The sequence below is a fragment of the Megachile rotundata genome, chromosome 6 (genome assembly GCF_050947335.1).
Source record: "Megachile rotundata isolate GNS110a chromosome 6, iyMegRotu1, whole genome shotgun sequence".
Classification (NCBI taxonomy): Eukaryota; Metazoa; Arthropoda; class Insecta; order Hymenoptera; family Megachilidae; genus Megachile; species Megachile rotundata.
The window spans coordinates 11,323,358-11,339,682 of NC_134988.1; the positions used below are offsets into that span (position 1 = coordinate 11,323,358).

Genomic DNA, 16,325 nt, shown 5'->3' on the forward strand with positions numbered 1-16,325 from the left:
AAAAATCAATGAACCAAACAGATGTCTCATCTGGAGAACGACGAATCTGCCGATAGAATGCAGCTGAACCAACACGCGAGAAACGGAAGTCCGTCGGTCAATTTTCTCGGGGAAAATCGAGGCTCGCGGTTCTTTTCATCGAGAAACGAGTATCCGCTTTCACCGAGTGCATCCTAGCATGTCTCCACGAGCGATAATTGCTGACGGGATCAGCCGGTGAAAGTCCACGTAATCGAATATGCAATTAAAACACACCGGGACCATTGATACGAGGATCGTTCGAGTGTCTAGGGAGGCAATTAAAACGCGTGCATTATGCGACGAGCCGTCACGAGCCTCTCCCTCTCCCTCTTCCATTCTATCCGCATTTCCCTCGATCGGAGACGTTTAACCACTAAAAGCCACCCTCGGGGTGATTTCGTAGCGACTGCCACACCACGTGTCCTGCTCGACTTTCGTCTCGATCGGTTACCCTCTTCTTCGATATTTCTTCTTCTCGCTTCGGGGCCGAGTATCGTGCTTTCGCATTATCATCGTGCCTGGTTTATACCCGTGCTCGACTTGCCGAAGTAGGAGGAAGAAGAAAGGAGGCGGAGGATGAACTGAGAAGAGAGGCAACGCAGCGTCAGCGACGCCGCCAGCAGCAGCGTACAATTAAGGGGGTTGATTGATGTTAATTCAAAGGGTAATTAAGAATGTTGCGCATAAAAATCCGGTAATTTATGGTCATTGGGGATAATTATATGTTGACCAGCTTGTAATTGCAAGCGTTCCGTGGCCTACAACACCGCGTATAAGCGTCCGGGAATTGCGGGTAGCTCCTTCGAATGGCCGACCTGCTGTTACTGATGTATGTGTGCCTTTATCTACAGGGTGGCGTGTTAACTTTGAACACCCCTTACTCAACATCTCTTCGTTCCTTCACAAGTACGCAAACCCCACTCCTACATATCATTTATCAAACTATTATGCAAAATTCAAGTTCATTTAATTAAAACTCAAGAACCCTATGCTTTAACACCCTACGACAAATCTTTAAAGACTCCAAAATAATTAAAACCCAAAAGTATAAATATCAGGATACTAACAGGTGGTATGAACCTTAAAAATAAAAATTCGTACCCATTTCTCACCCTGTATGTTGGAGTGGCTTCTTCCCGAGTTTGTTCGTGTGTGTGCGGGTGGGATATACGGTCTCAGATCGCAGCTTATTATAGGGGCTAGTAGATAAGGTGGGTTTAGAAACAACCGTACGCCTCTGGCCAGCAGCTAGTTTCCACATAGTCCTGGCTGTTTCTCTTTCCTTCTTGTTCGTGTACGAGATGTCTCTGCTTCTCTCTCTTTCCTTCTCTCTCTCTCTTGTTCGCCGCCTCGGGCAACACCGAGGTGCGCGTAAACCGCCCAAAGTCCGGGGCATCGATTTATGAGGCCGATTCCCGTTGCCGGCAAGACTTGCACGCGGCGGTTTTAGAATTTTAGGCTCGGTCCAGTTAGCCGCGAAAACGAAGCCGAATGCCGCGTTGCTCTTGCAACGGGACGCTATAAATAACCGGGCCGCGGATAATCGCCATATGGCACCACCATGCCCCGACTACCCGCTTCTTCGTAGACGTTGGCCCATTTTATACGAGACTTCGATTTCGTGGTATTGCGTGTCAACCGTCAGCTTCCGAACGAAAGGAAACATGGGTTATTTGGAGACGCGGGACATGAAAGCGAGATGGGTCTCCACTGTGACGATCAGGGTAATTTGATCTTTTTGGTGGTATTCTTGGGGCGGAATAAATGATCCTCGAGTTCGAGTAAGAAGATGAAACGATCGACAGTAATATCTGGAATACTTGAATAAAGGTAAAGCACCCTTTGTAAGGTGCCATTTTGCAGAAGGCAGTCACTTTTGATAAAATGGAGTAGATGCGTGTGAAACAGAGATGTTTTCAATAAAACGAAAGAAAGAGACCTGTGACTTTTGATAGAAAGAGAGTATAAATCCGAGCTGTGAATATAAAATTATTTGTACAAAATTTATTCAGAAATGTTAAAAAGTGATCACATCTAACTTTGATACTAGGAAGTCGCCACTTTCCGAGTTTCGCAAAAAGTTTGTCGAAACTAAAACAACAAATTGAACATTCAATCGCTCCAGTTCCCACGAGCTCAACAGAAATTAAACATCGCTCTCACTTTCCGGCCAAGACAGCAATTTCAGCGTTACCTGCAGGATACAGAGCAAAATGAACGCCAAAATCTTTGGACAGTTGAAAATAGGGGTTCGAAACGTTGGACGAAGGTACAAGGCCGTCTGCGAGGGGGTAGAAGAAAAAGAAAAGGTTGAAGAGAGAAGAGGAGAGAAAGCAGAAGAAGACAGCAATGGGTAGCCCTCCTACTTGAAACACGGCCAATAAAATGATCCCAGCGGGACCAGTTGGCAACCGCCCATCGCGACATTGTCCTTGCCGGCTCTTTTTTTTCACGATCCCGTAATCAATCGACCGGTCTAATGGCAACGCATAATCGCGGCTTTGTGGCGCCTAACCGTGCTCATAATGCTAAAGAGAACGAGCAGAAAGCAAGCTGGAACGCGCGAATCACTCGAGCTCACTCCACACCAGAATTAACAAAAGCCGCTGCCAAATTCTCGGGAGTTCTGTTATACGCTCTTGTATGATCAATACGAGTCTTTTGCGTGTGTTTTGTTAATGTTGACGGGAGGGTGAAATATTCATCCTTTTCCAGAGAATCAGCTATTCACTTTACGAGATAACTTGTTTTCCTGAGATAGTTAGCTATGATGGTGGATTATCTGTTGGTTAGGTTTTGATACCTACTGTCATTTATAATAAAATTTAGGATTCTCAATCGGGAACTTGTGATCTGTGTATACGTGAAGACTGCGAGGAAGAGGAATATGTCTACATTGCACTCTTCCTAGATTACTCTTTTTCGTAGAGTAAGCAGTCCTAAGAACAGGGATGATCATAAGCTACCATTAGGCTCTCTGCAAGTTACACTCTCTTCATATCCTCAGATTTATTCAGTTTTTGCTTAAATTCTTGCTAGGGAAGTCCCTCAGCGTCTACCTATGAATCAGAACTTCCTGCTTATTTGCACATATACCTATTGAAGATTGTCATATGCCTTATTGGTTGACTAGTCTAAGATCTTTCTATACAAAAGTACATATGTATCGAGCGATTCGAATTAATCTTTAACGACGAATGTACGTAAGCATGGCGGCTAAGTGCCGGGCCAGGTAATGGTCGTTTCGTGCGATACGATTCCGTTAGAAATCCGAGGGGCTTTGTCCCGAGTCACGAAACGCAAGGATTAAACTGAACAGCGGCCCGTTAATGCAACTGTGCGAACGCCTCGTCGAAGATACGTTGCGTTACGCAACGCACCTTTGATTCGGTCGTCCATGAATCGACACCTTCATAGATTCAAGATTCACCGGTGCTTATATGAACAACATACAAAAGTGCGACAGATACACTATTGTTCGATATTAATTAATTTATGTATTAGACATATGAATTTATGTATTCAGACTTCATATATTTAAGTCATGAAATTTTCATATCTAATGATTATGATAGTGAATTGTCATATGAAGAAAATTGTATACAAATTGTTTCGACGAAAGTAAGCTAACAGAATACATAATAAAATTCGTGTTCACACGAAACAGGATCAGGGACGTAAAATTTTGGCACAAAGGACGGAAAAGGCGATGGTACACGCGAAAACGCGTAGGCGAACAGAGGGCATTCTCGTAGGCGCAGGAAGAATATTTCATGTTTTACGGCGCCAGCGTCGTTGGGGTTGCGCCGGACAAAAAAAGTGTCAGCCCGCCGGCTAAATCAGAGCGTGAGTGCATTAAACTCCGAATTACCACAAATAGAACCTTAACCGCACATGCCCATTATAATGGTACCCCCTGCTGAAGATGTATTTACGTACTAAACCGCCTTCGCGGCTCACGCTGAGTCGTTTGGTATTAACATCTGGCCCAAAGACGAGTTGCTCCCGGTTCATTGGACCCCATTTTCTTTTTTATCCCTCGTGTAACGGGATTAACCGTTGTACTTGAATAAAACTGGCACTTATCGGTCGATCGAACCGGAAAATGCTCGAATTCGATGCGTTAAATAGCCGTATGTCCCTTTTTTGTCCGCCGGACCTAACCGGTCAAGTACCTTCTTTCGTACCTCTTACGCCTTGTAATTATTCGTCTCTTTTTTAGAAGATTGATTGATGTTACTTTTAACTTGCCGCTAAATTTTTATTTTATTTAGCTTTTTTTGAAGATCGTGGCTAAAATTAATGGGCACTATACATAATTAGAAGGCTTCATTCTTTCGGAATTTTGAGTTAGATCACACATATAATAACAAAATCTTGATAACAAGCAATGTTGAAATATAACTCAATCTTCTGTTTTTATATGAGAAAAGTATACTGTAAGATGTTTTATAGATACGAAATATGAAACGCATGAGAGTAAAGTGTAAAGAAAGACTTAGTACCGCGAACAAGCCAAAAGCACAATTAAGGTGGCAGGAGAATCGAAAGCGAAAGAAACCAAGGACAATTAAATACAAGGGTCAGAAATATAAGTCAAGCATTATCTAGCTCACGAAACGATTCTATTATCCCAGAAGAGGAGGTAAGAGCAAAGCGAAGAAGAGAGAGAAAGGGTGGCGTAAAATATGTGCGGAGCACCGGACCATTCTTCGGAGAATTTAAATTCTTCTTGGGACCCTTTTCCCGGCGAGAAGAAGTCCTCAATAGGGCGACGAGGCACGGAAATCTCGGGAGTGCTTTTACACGCAAATTAGGTCTATTAGGAGCATCGAGCGTACAAAAACACTCGTGCCGTAGCATCGGTCTGTCCCTCGATGCGTAATCCTCCCCGCCCCGTTAACGCACGTGCGTGCTTCTTTATGAATTATTAGAATTAATGACACCGCACGCATCGCCTCGCGCTATGGGGTGTCACGTCGTCTCGCGTCCAATTGCGTCGCAGATCCGCTTCAATAGGAAAGAGAGATCGAACTCCCTTTTCGTTTCTTATCCTTTTCCTCCGCTCGGCCATTCAAACAACCACTTGCGCGAAACGTGTAATTGTACTTACGTGCTGGCACAATGTCACGTGCAATTGTGTCTGAATCGTTCCTTCAATGCGACAATGTACTTCGAGGATCCCTTTTTATGTTTCTCCAAGCTTATGGTTAGGGAAGTTCTGTTGCCCGCTGATGAGATGATAAACGTATGTACTTTTTCTATTTATTGTGATGTAAATGGAAGTGTGAAGGTACGTGTGTAAAAGAGCGTGTAAATGTGGAAGGATGGCGTAGGATTGAATTAATTCTCTAGTCAATGATAGAGCTATATTTAGCAGAAGTATGTTAATTGTTAATACCGTGGTATTTTCATCGGATGATTAGCTTAATACGGATTGGATTTTCAATCACTTTGTCTGCAACTTTTTTACCTGGTCGAGATTTAAAATTTTAAGAACTTAAAATTAGTGTATCGACAATCGATGCAAGTTTTTCTGGCATCCACGTATGGATCTAAAAATACTTACAAAGCATCTATCTATGCAATCTTAAGGTCAAATAATCGTGCGTAACAATTATGCAAATTAATGAGTCCACCATAGAAAATGAATTTCTACAGGTTCAGAATTGAAAATGAAGTAAAGAAAGAAGGAAACGGGCGATATCGTTAAGCGGATAGATAGAATCGAGAGGAATTAGTTAATCGGATACAAGGAGAGACATGTGTCGCCGATTAATACGCGATATCGCGTTCGAGCACGAAACGGTGGCAAGCACTTCTCGATTCACATTTGACGCTCGAAGACGGCGGCGTAACTTGCTTAACGGCGGTGATTCGTGAGTCGATAATCGATGGAAGGGCGCCGGATGGAAAATAGAGAAGCAAGGCTACAAAGCGAGCTGGAAGTGGGTAAGTTGTCGAGCGAAATGTTATCGCGCGCCGGATCGTCGGCAGGGGTTGAATCGGGTAAAAGGGAACTGAATGGGGCTGCAAACGGGGGTTGACGAGCTCCGAGGGAGAAGGAGAACAGAGACAGACGATAAACGTGGAGAAACGAGGAGAAATGTGGAAGGATTTAAGAAGGGGAAAGCATCGATTACTTTTCTTGACCTGGACAATATCCCTGTTCCCTGCTACCTATTATCCACCAATGCACCGCGAAACCGTACGTTTATTTGCACTTTTCCGATTCTTTTCAACGGGACCGGAATATTTCTGTATACTGCCATGCGGACATGAATATGTATTTATTGACCGAGGTGTCTCGTTTCCCTTCTTTTCTACTTCTTTTTACTTTTACATTTTCTTTCCACTGAAAGAACGATATTTTGTGACAAACATTACGCTGCTAATTAAATCGCTTTCGCTTATTTTGCTGAGTATTCGAACTTTATTGTATGGATTCATTGCTAGAAGTATAATAGACGATTATTCGAATCACTCAAGACTTGTCAGCTATATCGACACATTTTTCAAAATCTTATCAAAATTATTCAGAAGTGCTATTAGGATTAAGAACGTTCTTAGATGAAATGTAATTTATGTTCAATGATGACGAGGTGAACATATCAGACATATGAACAAGTGCCCACTAGTTTAGAAAATAATTACCAAAATTTTCAGCTAACTGCAATTAAGAATCTTTTGAACATAAGACCTTCCATGCATTGCTATTAAATAAAATCCAGTACCAATAGAATTGAAACCGAACGTCACTTAAGAAGTATTAAACCGATTGGCTAATATACATAGCAAAAAGGTATGACCTACCGGATAAGATTCCTAGAACGTAAACATCAATTCGCATAGAACCAAAAGGAATTGATCCCAAAGAAAAGCCGGGGTTTTCTTTCAGAGGGACGCTCGTTTCGAGCGTCCCGACGATACCTCGAGTCGAGTGCTTCCTTTGGGATTTTCCGCCTTCGACTCTCCATCAACCGCCACTTTTCTCCTCTCTTTCTCTGTTCCGTCCCGTAAAGCGACGGCCTCTCTCTCCGCGTCCTCCTCTTTCAACCAACCCTCTCTTTCACCATAGTCCCGAGGTGGCAAGCAAAGAACTCTCCTACCCTCTGGTTGCTCGCACTGATTTTCTACCCTCTGCTACTCTTCCCTCTCCGCACACCTCCTCCTCGTGCTGCTATCCGCCCTCGACCCCGCAGCGTCACTCGTAGTCACGCTGCCAACACGTGCTCCTGTTTACCTCTCCAATCACATGGTCCGGGTCGTGGCGTAGTTCACTGACGGTGTCATTTCATCGAAAATATCTGACGCGCGTGTGCGAGCCGGTTAATTGGATTCATGACGAGTGCATGCGTGTTCGACACGCACTTCGTACGCCCGCTCGAAGGGGATGATTCCGCTGATGACTCCGATCGGAACGTATCTGCGGTTCTTTTCGAGAGATCCAGTTGTTTGCCGCGTTTCGAGGTGAAACGTGCGGGGGATAACTTGCTCTTTCATTTTCCTGCTCCGCGAATTTGCGATGCTATTTTTCAGCGAGGATTTCACAGATTATTTACAACGATTTTGACCATTGTTTTGCGTGTCACTTTTAGATGCTTATGGATTAAATATATTTGTGCGGTTGTTCGGTATAGTTTTATTGAGAGGATTGTTCGAGTTTTGCAGATTTTTCGGATTGAGTACAATTATTATTAAACGTGTTGGAAATTTTTGCGACAATCAGGTGGTTTTGAACGTCTTTGAGGTTATTGAAAATTTGTGTAGATTCAAATAGATTATTGTGGATTAATGTACATAGATATGTTGAGAATAGTGAATATATGATTCTCCAGGGAAAAATCTCTTCTCAAGAGAATACTAAATTTATTTAAAATACAAAAGTCAATATGAAGCACTCACAACAGCTATTGATGATAAATAGTTCCCCTGAGGAGAATGACTACACTGTAACGAATCGATTAATTTTATAAATCAATTTCTAATGTCTGCACGTCTACGTGAAATCTAAATATACGAGTTTCATTAAAAAGGAAAGAAATGACACTTGTGAACCGTATAAAAATATCTGTCACTTAAACAGAACATATAAAAAACCTAGTAAAAGTACATATCATAAAAATTCAATATTTTGACCAGAAATAAATGCTCCTTTTCCTCTACATTTTTAACGATGTTGAATAATAGGTCATACCGATATAATCTGTCACCCAATTCTAAATAAGTCAAGCAGGTGAAATGCAGAAACAATTAACATAACATTTTTGTTCGCGTTGAAAGTCGATTCGTAAGAGCACTGAGAAAGATCGGCGATCACGTTGCACTTACTTGCACGATCCTTCAATTAGCATTTTCAGGTCACACTGGACGCGGACACGTTCGCGATCGCGCATAATTATCACCCTAATTATTGGAACGCAGCTAAGTAGCCGCAGGGAATTATCGCCCAGCTTCGGGCGAACCTTTCGCATGGAACCCAACGCCTGTTTCAATCTCTCGCTAGGCAACATTCCCGCGTGGCCAGGCCCCGGAGTAACTTTCTTAATTACAGAGATTAACTTCATGCTATCGGGGCAACGATTATCGCTCGCGAGCCTCGCAATTGCCAGCCAGATATAAATACACGCCGCTGCGGCGTACCGAATTTTGATGGAAACACTTCTTCCCTTTTCTAACAACGCACCGACAATCTACAATTTATCCTAGACATCTACCGACAAACTTCATCTTGATATCAAACTTCCTATCTTTCCTTAACAAACGTTCGTAATAACATTATTCTACTTGGATGCGCTTAATAAATTTCTTATACACAAATTTATATTCTGTAATACTAGTCATTACTTATCAAGGTTACTTTTTCCTTGGCTTTTGATTTGTTTGTCAGGTACGTCAGTGGGAACAGTCGCAATATTAGGAAAGGAAAAAACAGTTAAAATTTTGATTTTGTATTTAACAATTTAAGTTGAAGCATACTAAAAATTCGTGTAAGATTTGTCACAGCGTGAGTGCGTCACGTGTGGATATTGTAAGGCAACAGGTTAACCATTTCAAAATGGACATATGTGACATTGGACGTTGTAAACGTAACATGCAATCGTTTTATTTTACAATTTTAATTTTCTGCTCGAACTTTTGCGAAATTAATCCTTAATCATATAAGAGTTGATAAATGCTATATTTTTACTTTTTTCACATATATTTCTCTTAGGTATTCGATTGTATTGAATTAATAATACCGATCGCTGACAGCTATTCAAGTTTACGTGTCTGACAACATATGTCCATTTTCACTGTCTATAAAATTATTCTGCAGTTTTAACATAACAGTAAGAAATTTTTAACACATTTCATAAATCGAACGGGTGGAAAGAAATGAAATTTTTAACTGCATCAAGAATTTTGAACCTTTCCCAAAGTTTAATATAGTACACTATTTATTTTAAAACAGACACACGTTCTGATTTAAATACATTTTAATAACATTTTAATGACATGAGTTATGAAATACTAATCACATAACATGACAAGGCAAGAATTGAGGAATTATGTACTCGTTTTCCTAATATTCAGTTATAGCGTGTCTGACTACGCATGTCCGTTTCTACTGCCCCATCCCTCTAATAAAACCTATCTGTCCACGTACATTTAACACGTTTGCGTCAGAAATTTAATAAGAAGTTTTACGTACACATTAAAAATGTAGACACATAATTATAATCATTCAAACTTTTGCTCTATTTTATCACTTGATACCTCAGAATATTAATATAATATCAAATCTATGTAGAATATTTTTTAGTTCACCGCTCCTAAGTTTGTGATATGTTAGTACCTCGGAGTTCATCGTGTTAATAAATAACCGTGTCTGACGACATACGTCCGTTGTCACCGCGACAGTCAACGCGTCAGGCTAATCTCGACTAATTGTCAAACTTTCACGAGCTTCGTTCCGAAGACACAGTTCACTCGACATATTTAAACGACCTAATCAAGAGTAACTTCTCGATTTCGTATGTATAAAAATTGAGAATCGACATTACTCACCTGAGGCGACTTGCGTCTGACGTGCGTGGGACTTCGTCTTGACGTAGGTTTTGTCGACTGCCGTTTAATTATTTAGCTCAATGCCACTAGTTGTTGGATCGAACCGAAATTCGTGTTTCTCGGTGTCGACGAATAGTCTGTTCTCGACAGTTGTCGGTAGCCACGTAACGATCACGATCGCGTCTCTGTCCCAAGTTCCAAGCACTTTCGCGTGTTTCTCCGCCTTTCTTTTCCACGATCACTAGGCAATTTTCTAGCGACCGGTTACGACGACAACGAACAGTCCGGATGGTGACGGTGAACCGATATCGACGGACAAACGATTCACAAATACATCGACCGCCGGTGACATCAGCCTACCATAATTACGCCGGGTAATTGCGAGTAATTAGGAGCGATTAAGCAGCAAACTGTTAATTGCTCGAGACCCGATAATACGTCACTCGATTCTTCGATCGCTCTCGTCGGATGTGCACCCGGAAGGGAATGTCAAAATCGTTGCTGACGAGCACCGAACGACGAAAAAACACAGCGTTTCACCGGTTCGTCAAACGTAAGCGTTCCTCTGCACACTCGGTCACCTTCGAGATAACGCGCGGCGTGAACGCGACGTAGTCGGTTTAATGCGATTTTAATTATTCTATTTGTCAACGATGTGCTCGCTGTCCGTGCTTATCGCCTCGATTCCACGCCGAAGAATACAACGGCGATCACGCGTCGTAATTATCCGCGACGATAATTAGGAGCTTATTAAAGTCCGAGTCCTTGCGAATCCGCGATGCCGAGTCGTTACACACGATACAGTCGGTCGTACCGGCACCGGTGAACGTTGATCAATCTTTCGCAGAATGTCTACGCTTATTGCCGTGCAATTAACTCGGCCACCACCTGTCCGTAGCACCTGCCACGCGTTTAATTGCCTCCCGCACGTGGCCCTCGTGATAATGTACTTTCGACAGTCTTCGGCCGGCCGAAACCGACAACGTAGAACGCGACTGCGAACGAGTCCCTCGAAACGATCCGAACGACGAGTCCGAAGAGGATCGGCTCTGGCAGACGAGTAGTCGATGCGCGTATCGGTCAGACGATTCTCGGACGATCCACTTATCCCAGCGGATCCCGTCAGATCACCAGTAGACGTGTCCACAAAACAAACAGTCAAGCGTACGTGTACGTGTGTCCCTGTCCACGTGCCGACTGAACGAGTCGGCGCACGCACCTCTACGCTCTGATTCCCTGATCACTCTCGAAGCACACCCTGGCTGATCACCAACGTATCACAAACTTCCTCCACTTGCGAACTTCTCTTCCTCCGGTCCACCACCTTCTTGACCAGACGTCCCACCGGGCTAGGCCGACGACGGTCGTCCTCCGGGTGAAATTTCCTCGAATCCCTCGAAAACACCTCGGCTGGAGTCGGTGCACCGCGAACGATGAGAGGGGGCTGGCGTCGATCAAGGAGGATCGATCGATCCCGGTTCGCTGCTGGCGGATCACACGCTCCGTAGATTCTCGTGCTCGATGGCAGCGTGGTATACACGTTGCGCGGTCGATGCTCGGCGCGAAAACTTGGACCTGAATCCTGACGGTTCGCAGTCTGGCTGCGTAGTGGCCCCGCTGTTCAACCGAGGGAAGGCAAACCCGCCGTGGCTTCTCTCCCGCCTAGCTGCCGACCAATGCTAGCTTCGACTGGAAGGGGTATCGTGGGCGGTCCCGGGGGCGGTCCCGATGCGCGGAGGTGGTCCGCGAGTTACTCGCGGGATCCCGTTGTTATGATTGTTATGAGTGTCCGAGCTGCCTCCTGCGAGGTGCCTTTGGGGGTGGAACGCGGACGCGCGAGAGGGACCCTCGTCTGTCCCCCTTTTTCCATCCCGCTACTGTCTCTCTCTTGCTCTGTAATATAACCACCACGAGCTCGAACGAGCTCGTAACCGTGATGCAAATCAGCCTGACGGGGCTGAAGAGTACTTCGCCGGGGAAACCCGGGAGGAGCGATTGCGGCCAAGGACCGATCTCGCGGATCTGCTGGCTCTTCCAGGAGGGACACCGGCTACGGAACCCGCCACACCGTGGCTTTTAACGATGTGATTTTAAGGGCTGATCGGACCATCGGAGACACCCTTTCGAGGGTTCCACTGACTTCTCGGACGAAGAATCGGTAAGTAGGGGGCTGCTGGTCCTACGACCTCGTGGACGGTCCTCCGGTACGTTTCTGCAAGTTTTTCTTACCGATTCCGAACTGCTGCTTCAGTCTGGGATGGGTCAGTCGGTGGTTACGCTGTGCAAACGGAATAAGTTTGGACGATTAAGATGGGGTGCGTTCTTGGGGCTCAGTCTCTATCCGATGTGCGCTTAGGGGTATTTAAGGGTAGGTAGTGCTGCTTTTTTAGCTAATCATGAAAAAATATTTAATACGCTTATATAAAGACTATTTATAATATTTGGATGTTGGTGAAGAATTTTTAGAGCTAGAAATATTTGTAAGGCTCTTAGTTATACCTTCCTAGAAGTACATACAATATTTAGATTATGTATTAGACTGTGCGACAATTAGGTTTTTTAATGTAGTACCCTCGCATTCTTTGAAAATTCAGTGTTTGAACTTAATTACTATCTAAATCAGTCTCTTCTGACATTCTTCGATTAACATTCGGAGCCGCTTGTATTACCGATCTTGAAAGATTTTATTAATCTTGTGAGGTGGCAAAATGAAATTCAGCTGGTGACATTAGCTACATATGTTCGTCTGACTACATGTCTGTCATACATCTACCACTGTCAACATCATAGCATCAAAAGGATAAGTTTCAAAAGTATGTCACTTAATTTTAACAAGTTTTACATTCCTTAAAAAATATGACTTCGACATTTAGATAATTAAAAAAATGAACACACTTGACTACTTCAAAAATTCTAGAAGGTTAAAAAGAAATTTCAATCGCTACTTCAAAAATTGTAACTGAGCCTAACGCTAAAAAGTATCGTGAAATAAAAATCACCTACTTCTGTCATATTAAAATTCCTCGAAATTGTGTAGTTAATCCACGTTCCTTAAGCATACATCCTATCAATTGCAAGTTACAGAATGCACTCCAATTACCTACACGGCCAGCCTGGTAGGCCTCGCGGTCATTAATTTTGATAAATCGTCGTACACAGAAGTCGGAATTCGTCGACGTTGATCCACTGTCTCATTTATCTTCAGGGGCGCGATGAACCCCCGACTGGTAATTGCAAAGCTACCAGCCGATAGCCAGCCATTTTCGTTTCGTTCTGTCGGCGAATTCGATCGAAACGATGACAATGTTCGTCGGACGTGCAAGACGAATGATAAGCGGTTCGGTGGTACGTTAATGGGGCGAGGGCGACAGGTGCGTGGCGCAAATTCGCGTCTTATCATATAATTAACGCGTGCTCGAGATCTTATCAGGCAAGTCATTAAGGTTAACGGTAAAATCAAAATGGCGGCTGAAGACTTCTAGCTCGGTCGGAACGAACGGAGTTTGATTGCGAATCATTCGAGAAATGTGAAACGAAATCATTTTTTTGGCGCGCTCTGACGAGTGAAATAACGCGAGATGGAAAATTTCATACAGCTCGGGGAACGAGCGAAGTTAGAAAGAAATATGCCGGTTATAAACGATATGTATTAAAATGCGCCAATCTGCCGGGCGAATCTGAAGCATTACGCCTGCTATGGCGTATATCCCTCTACATTTTTTGCCGCATCAAGTGGTCAGGCTACTTTGTCTCGGAATATATCGTGAACAGTTTTTGCAACGTATCTTTGACTCAGCACATGCTTTGCATACTTACAAATTAATTATTTCCGTCATCTGTAATGCAGATTCGAACCATGACTCTTCGAACGTACACAACTTCATTTTTGAACGAAAGCAAATTAGTTCACGGTCTTCGTATCAAATTGTACTTAATATATTTCTTAAATGTCTGAAACTTATTTTCGAAGATTTCAAGTAGTTATTTGTGTATAAAGGGAATAAGCATTCGAGTTGTTTGTGCATATTACCGCGCGTCAGAGAGTTAATCAGCATTTCCGGATCAGCAGCATGAAAATGTTCTCAAACAGAGAATTTCGCATGAATATAAGTACGTGTTTCGTTACTACGCAGCCAGTCTTTATTAAGTCCAAATTTTACCCCTTTTGAGCGACGAGCTACCCTCGTCGGCGCCACTATTACTGTCCGCACCCTCGGTGTTTTAATGTTCTCCCCTCAATTTCTCCGACATCGACCTCGACAATATTCTGTCGTGATTCGACCCTAAGAGGCGCGTCCTCCGTTACAAATACATTCGTTCCGACTGAAACGCGTCGCTCGAAGACGAAAATTCTTTGCACTTTTATTGTTACCTGCCATCGTACTCGTCACACCAGCCGACAGCAAATTATTGCATTTATTTTCGCGCCATTATACGCTTCCTTCAGCGACGTTCTTATCGATCGTGCTGTTCATGGAACCATTGATTACATTTGATGGTTTTGAAGACCATTGATATTTTTCTGCTACGCGTGTGGTGATTTTAGCTGACAGTAATATTCAGCATGTGGTGATTTTAATTAACGGTAATCTGCAGTAGAGATTTTAGTTGACGGTAATATTCAGTATGTGGGGATTTTTGTTGACCGTCATATGTGGGGATTTTTGTTGACGGTAATATGCAGTATGTAAGGATTTTTGTTGACGGTAATGTTCAGTGTGCGGACATTTTCGTTGGAAATATTCTGCAGGGACATTAGCTGACAGTAATAACAGGTTTACAGCGAAGTAGAACTCCCGTTTGGTGACATTTTAGATGAAGTTGTAATATTCTCTTGAGTTTTGAACTGTTACAGCTGAGTATGTAAGCAATACTCAAATATTCGTATCTTGAATCTATGAGAATTTAACATTCAGATATTCAATGTTGCAAATTATTATTTATTACCAAAATCTGTCTCTGTGTCTTCCACATTTGACAATATAAAACTCGCTACACTTTTAACAATGTAAAACATGCTACTCTTTTAACAATATAAAATTCGCTGCACTTAACAGGTGTCTTCTTAATAAAATCCCTTAAAAAGTACACTTCAAGACAGTGTATACATTTATTCCAAAAAAAGAAAGCGTCGAAGAGATGTCACCTACCAATAGAAATGACAATTTGACCCAACGTAAGCCTCTCTAAAACTTCCCCATAAAATGTCGAAACGAATTCCCGAAATAAAGTCGGAGCGTTCACCTGTGGACCCCCGTTGACCGTTGACGAAAGTAGCGACAGATCTTTTCCACGAAGCACACGAGGAAATGAATGAATCCGCTCGTCCTTCTTTCTCTCGAAGGTCCACGTGCTTTTCACATATAACTCGCCCCCGTAGAGGTGTAGCCAGCTGGTGGTTGAAGTTGTAGGAGTCGGCAGGATGTGGGTCTCCGCTCTCCCTCTCTGTTTCTCCGATATTCCTATCGTCTTCGTCGCTCCGACGTCACCTTGTCCCTCGCACCGAACCACAGAACCGTTTCGTCCTTCTTGCACCCGCGTCTCCTCTCGCGTTCCTCTCAGTCGGTCCGCTCGGCTTCCCTCACTCTCCTTTGCCGCACATGCCGACTCACCCTCCGCTCGGGGTGCTCCGTCTTTCTCCCCCGTCCCACCGGATCGATTAAAACTACAAAGTGTTGCCTCTCCATCCGTTGCTACGCTCATTCGTGGTCGACTACATTGCTCCGGCACTCTCCTGGCGGCACTGGGTTACCAACTCTTTCCCAACTCCCGCTTTCTGTCTCTCTTCCGCTCGGATTTCTCGCCTGCCGCCGTTCCCTCTTGCTCCCTGCTACCTGCTACCACTTTCTTCCTCTTTTTTCGTCCTTTTATCGGAGGATCTCCGTATTCATGGGCGTCCGCTCCGCTTCCTGATAATCTCCGCGTAAAACTTCGCCGTACCGACGCGACGGGATTGCCTTCGCGCGCCCACGGGACCTTCCTCTGTTTTCCCTGTGGCCTGCCACCACCTCCTCGATTCCGATCAACCGATGCTAATCGCACTACTTCTGACTTTACTGTACCGTCGCTTTTCACTACTAAGAGAGGATGTTTTGTTACAACATTCTGGCTTCTGGATGACACTTAACTGTTTCATTTTGTAATTTTGTTATCACAAGTTAGCTACTATAACTGGGCAATCACATCTCATATCTAGTACTTCTATCTTTCTTCGTCCGTTCAGTGCATCCTGTTTTGTGCGACAGCTACCGACG

The 16,325-nt window shown here is 43.6% G+C and overlaps 1 protein-coding gene across 12 annotated transcripts in view; it reads right to left on the bottom strand.

Annotated features, from left to right (window-relative positions):
- pdm3 (POU-domain protein pdm3) overlaps positions 1 to 11,716 on the bottom strand; it is a 181,396-nt gene extending 169,680 nt beyond the window's left edge. For 4 of the 12 annotated variants that reach the window (XM_012285062.2, XM_012285063.2, XM_012285060.2 and 1 more), the window contains exon 1: positions 10,072 to 11,716. The gene's annotated coding sequence lies outside the window, so the exon portion shown is untranslated. The remainder of the gene's footprint in view (positions 1 to 10,071) is intronic. The other 8 variants (XM_076532291.1, XM_012285061.2, XM_012285059.2 and 5 more) reach the window with 3 other exon arrangements.
- Positions 11,717 to 16,325: the final 4,609 nt, after the last annotated feature.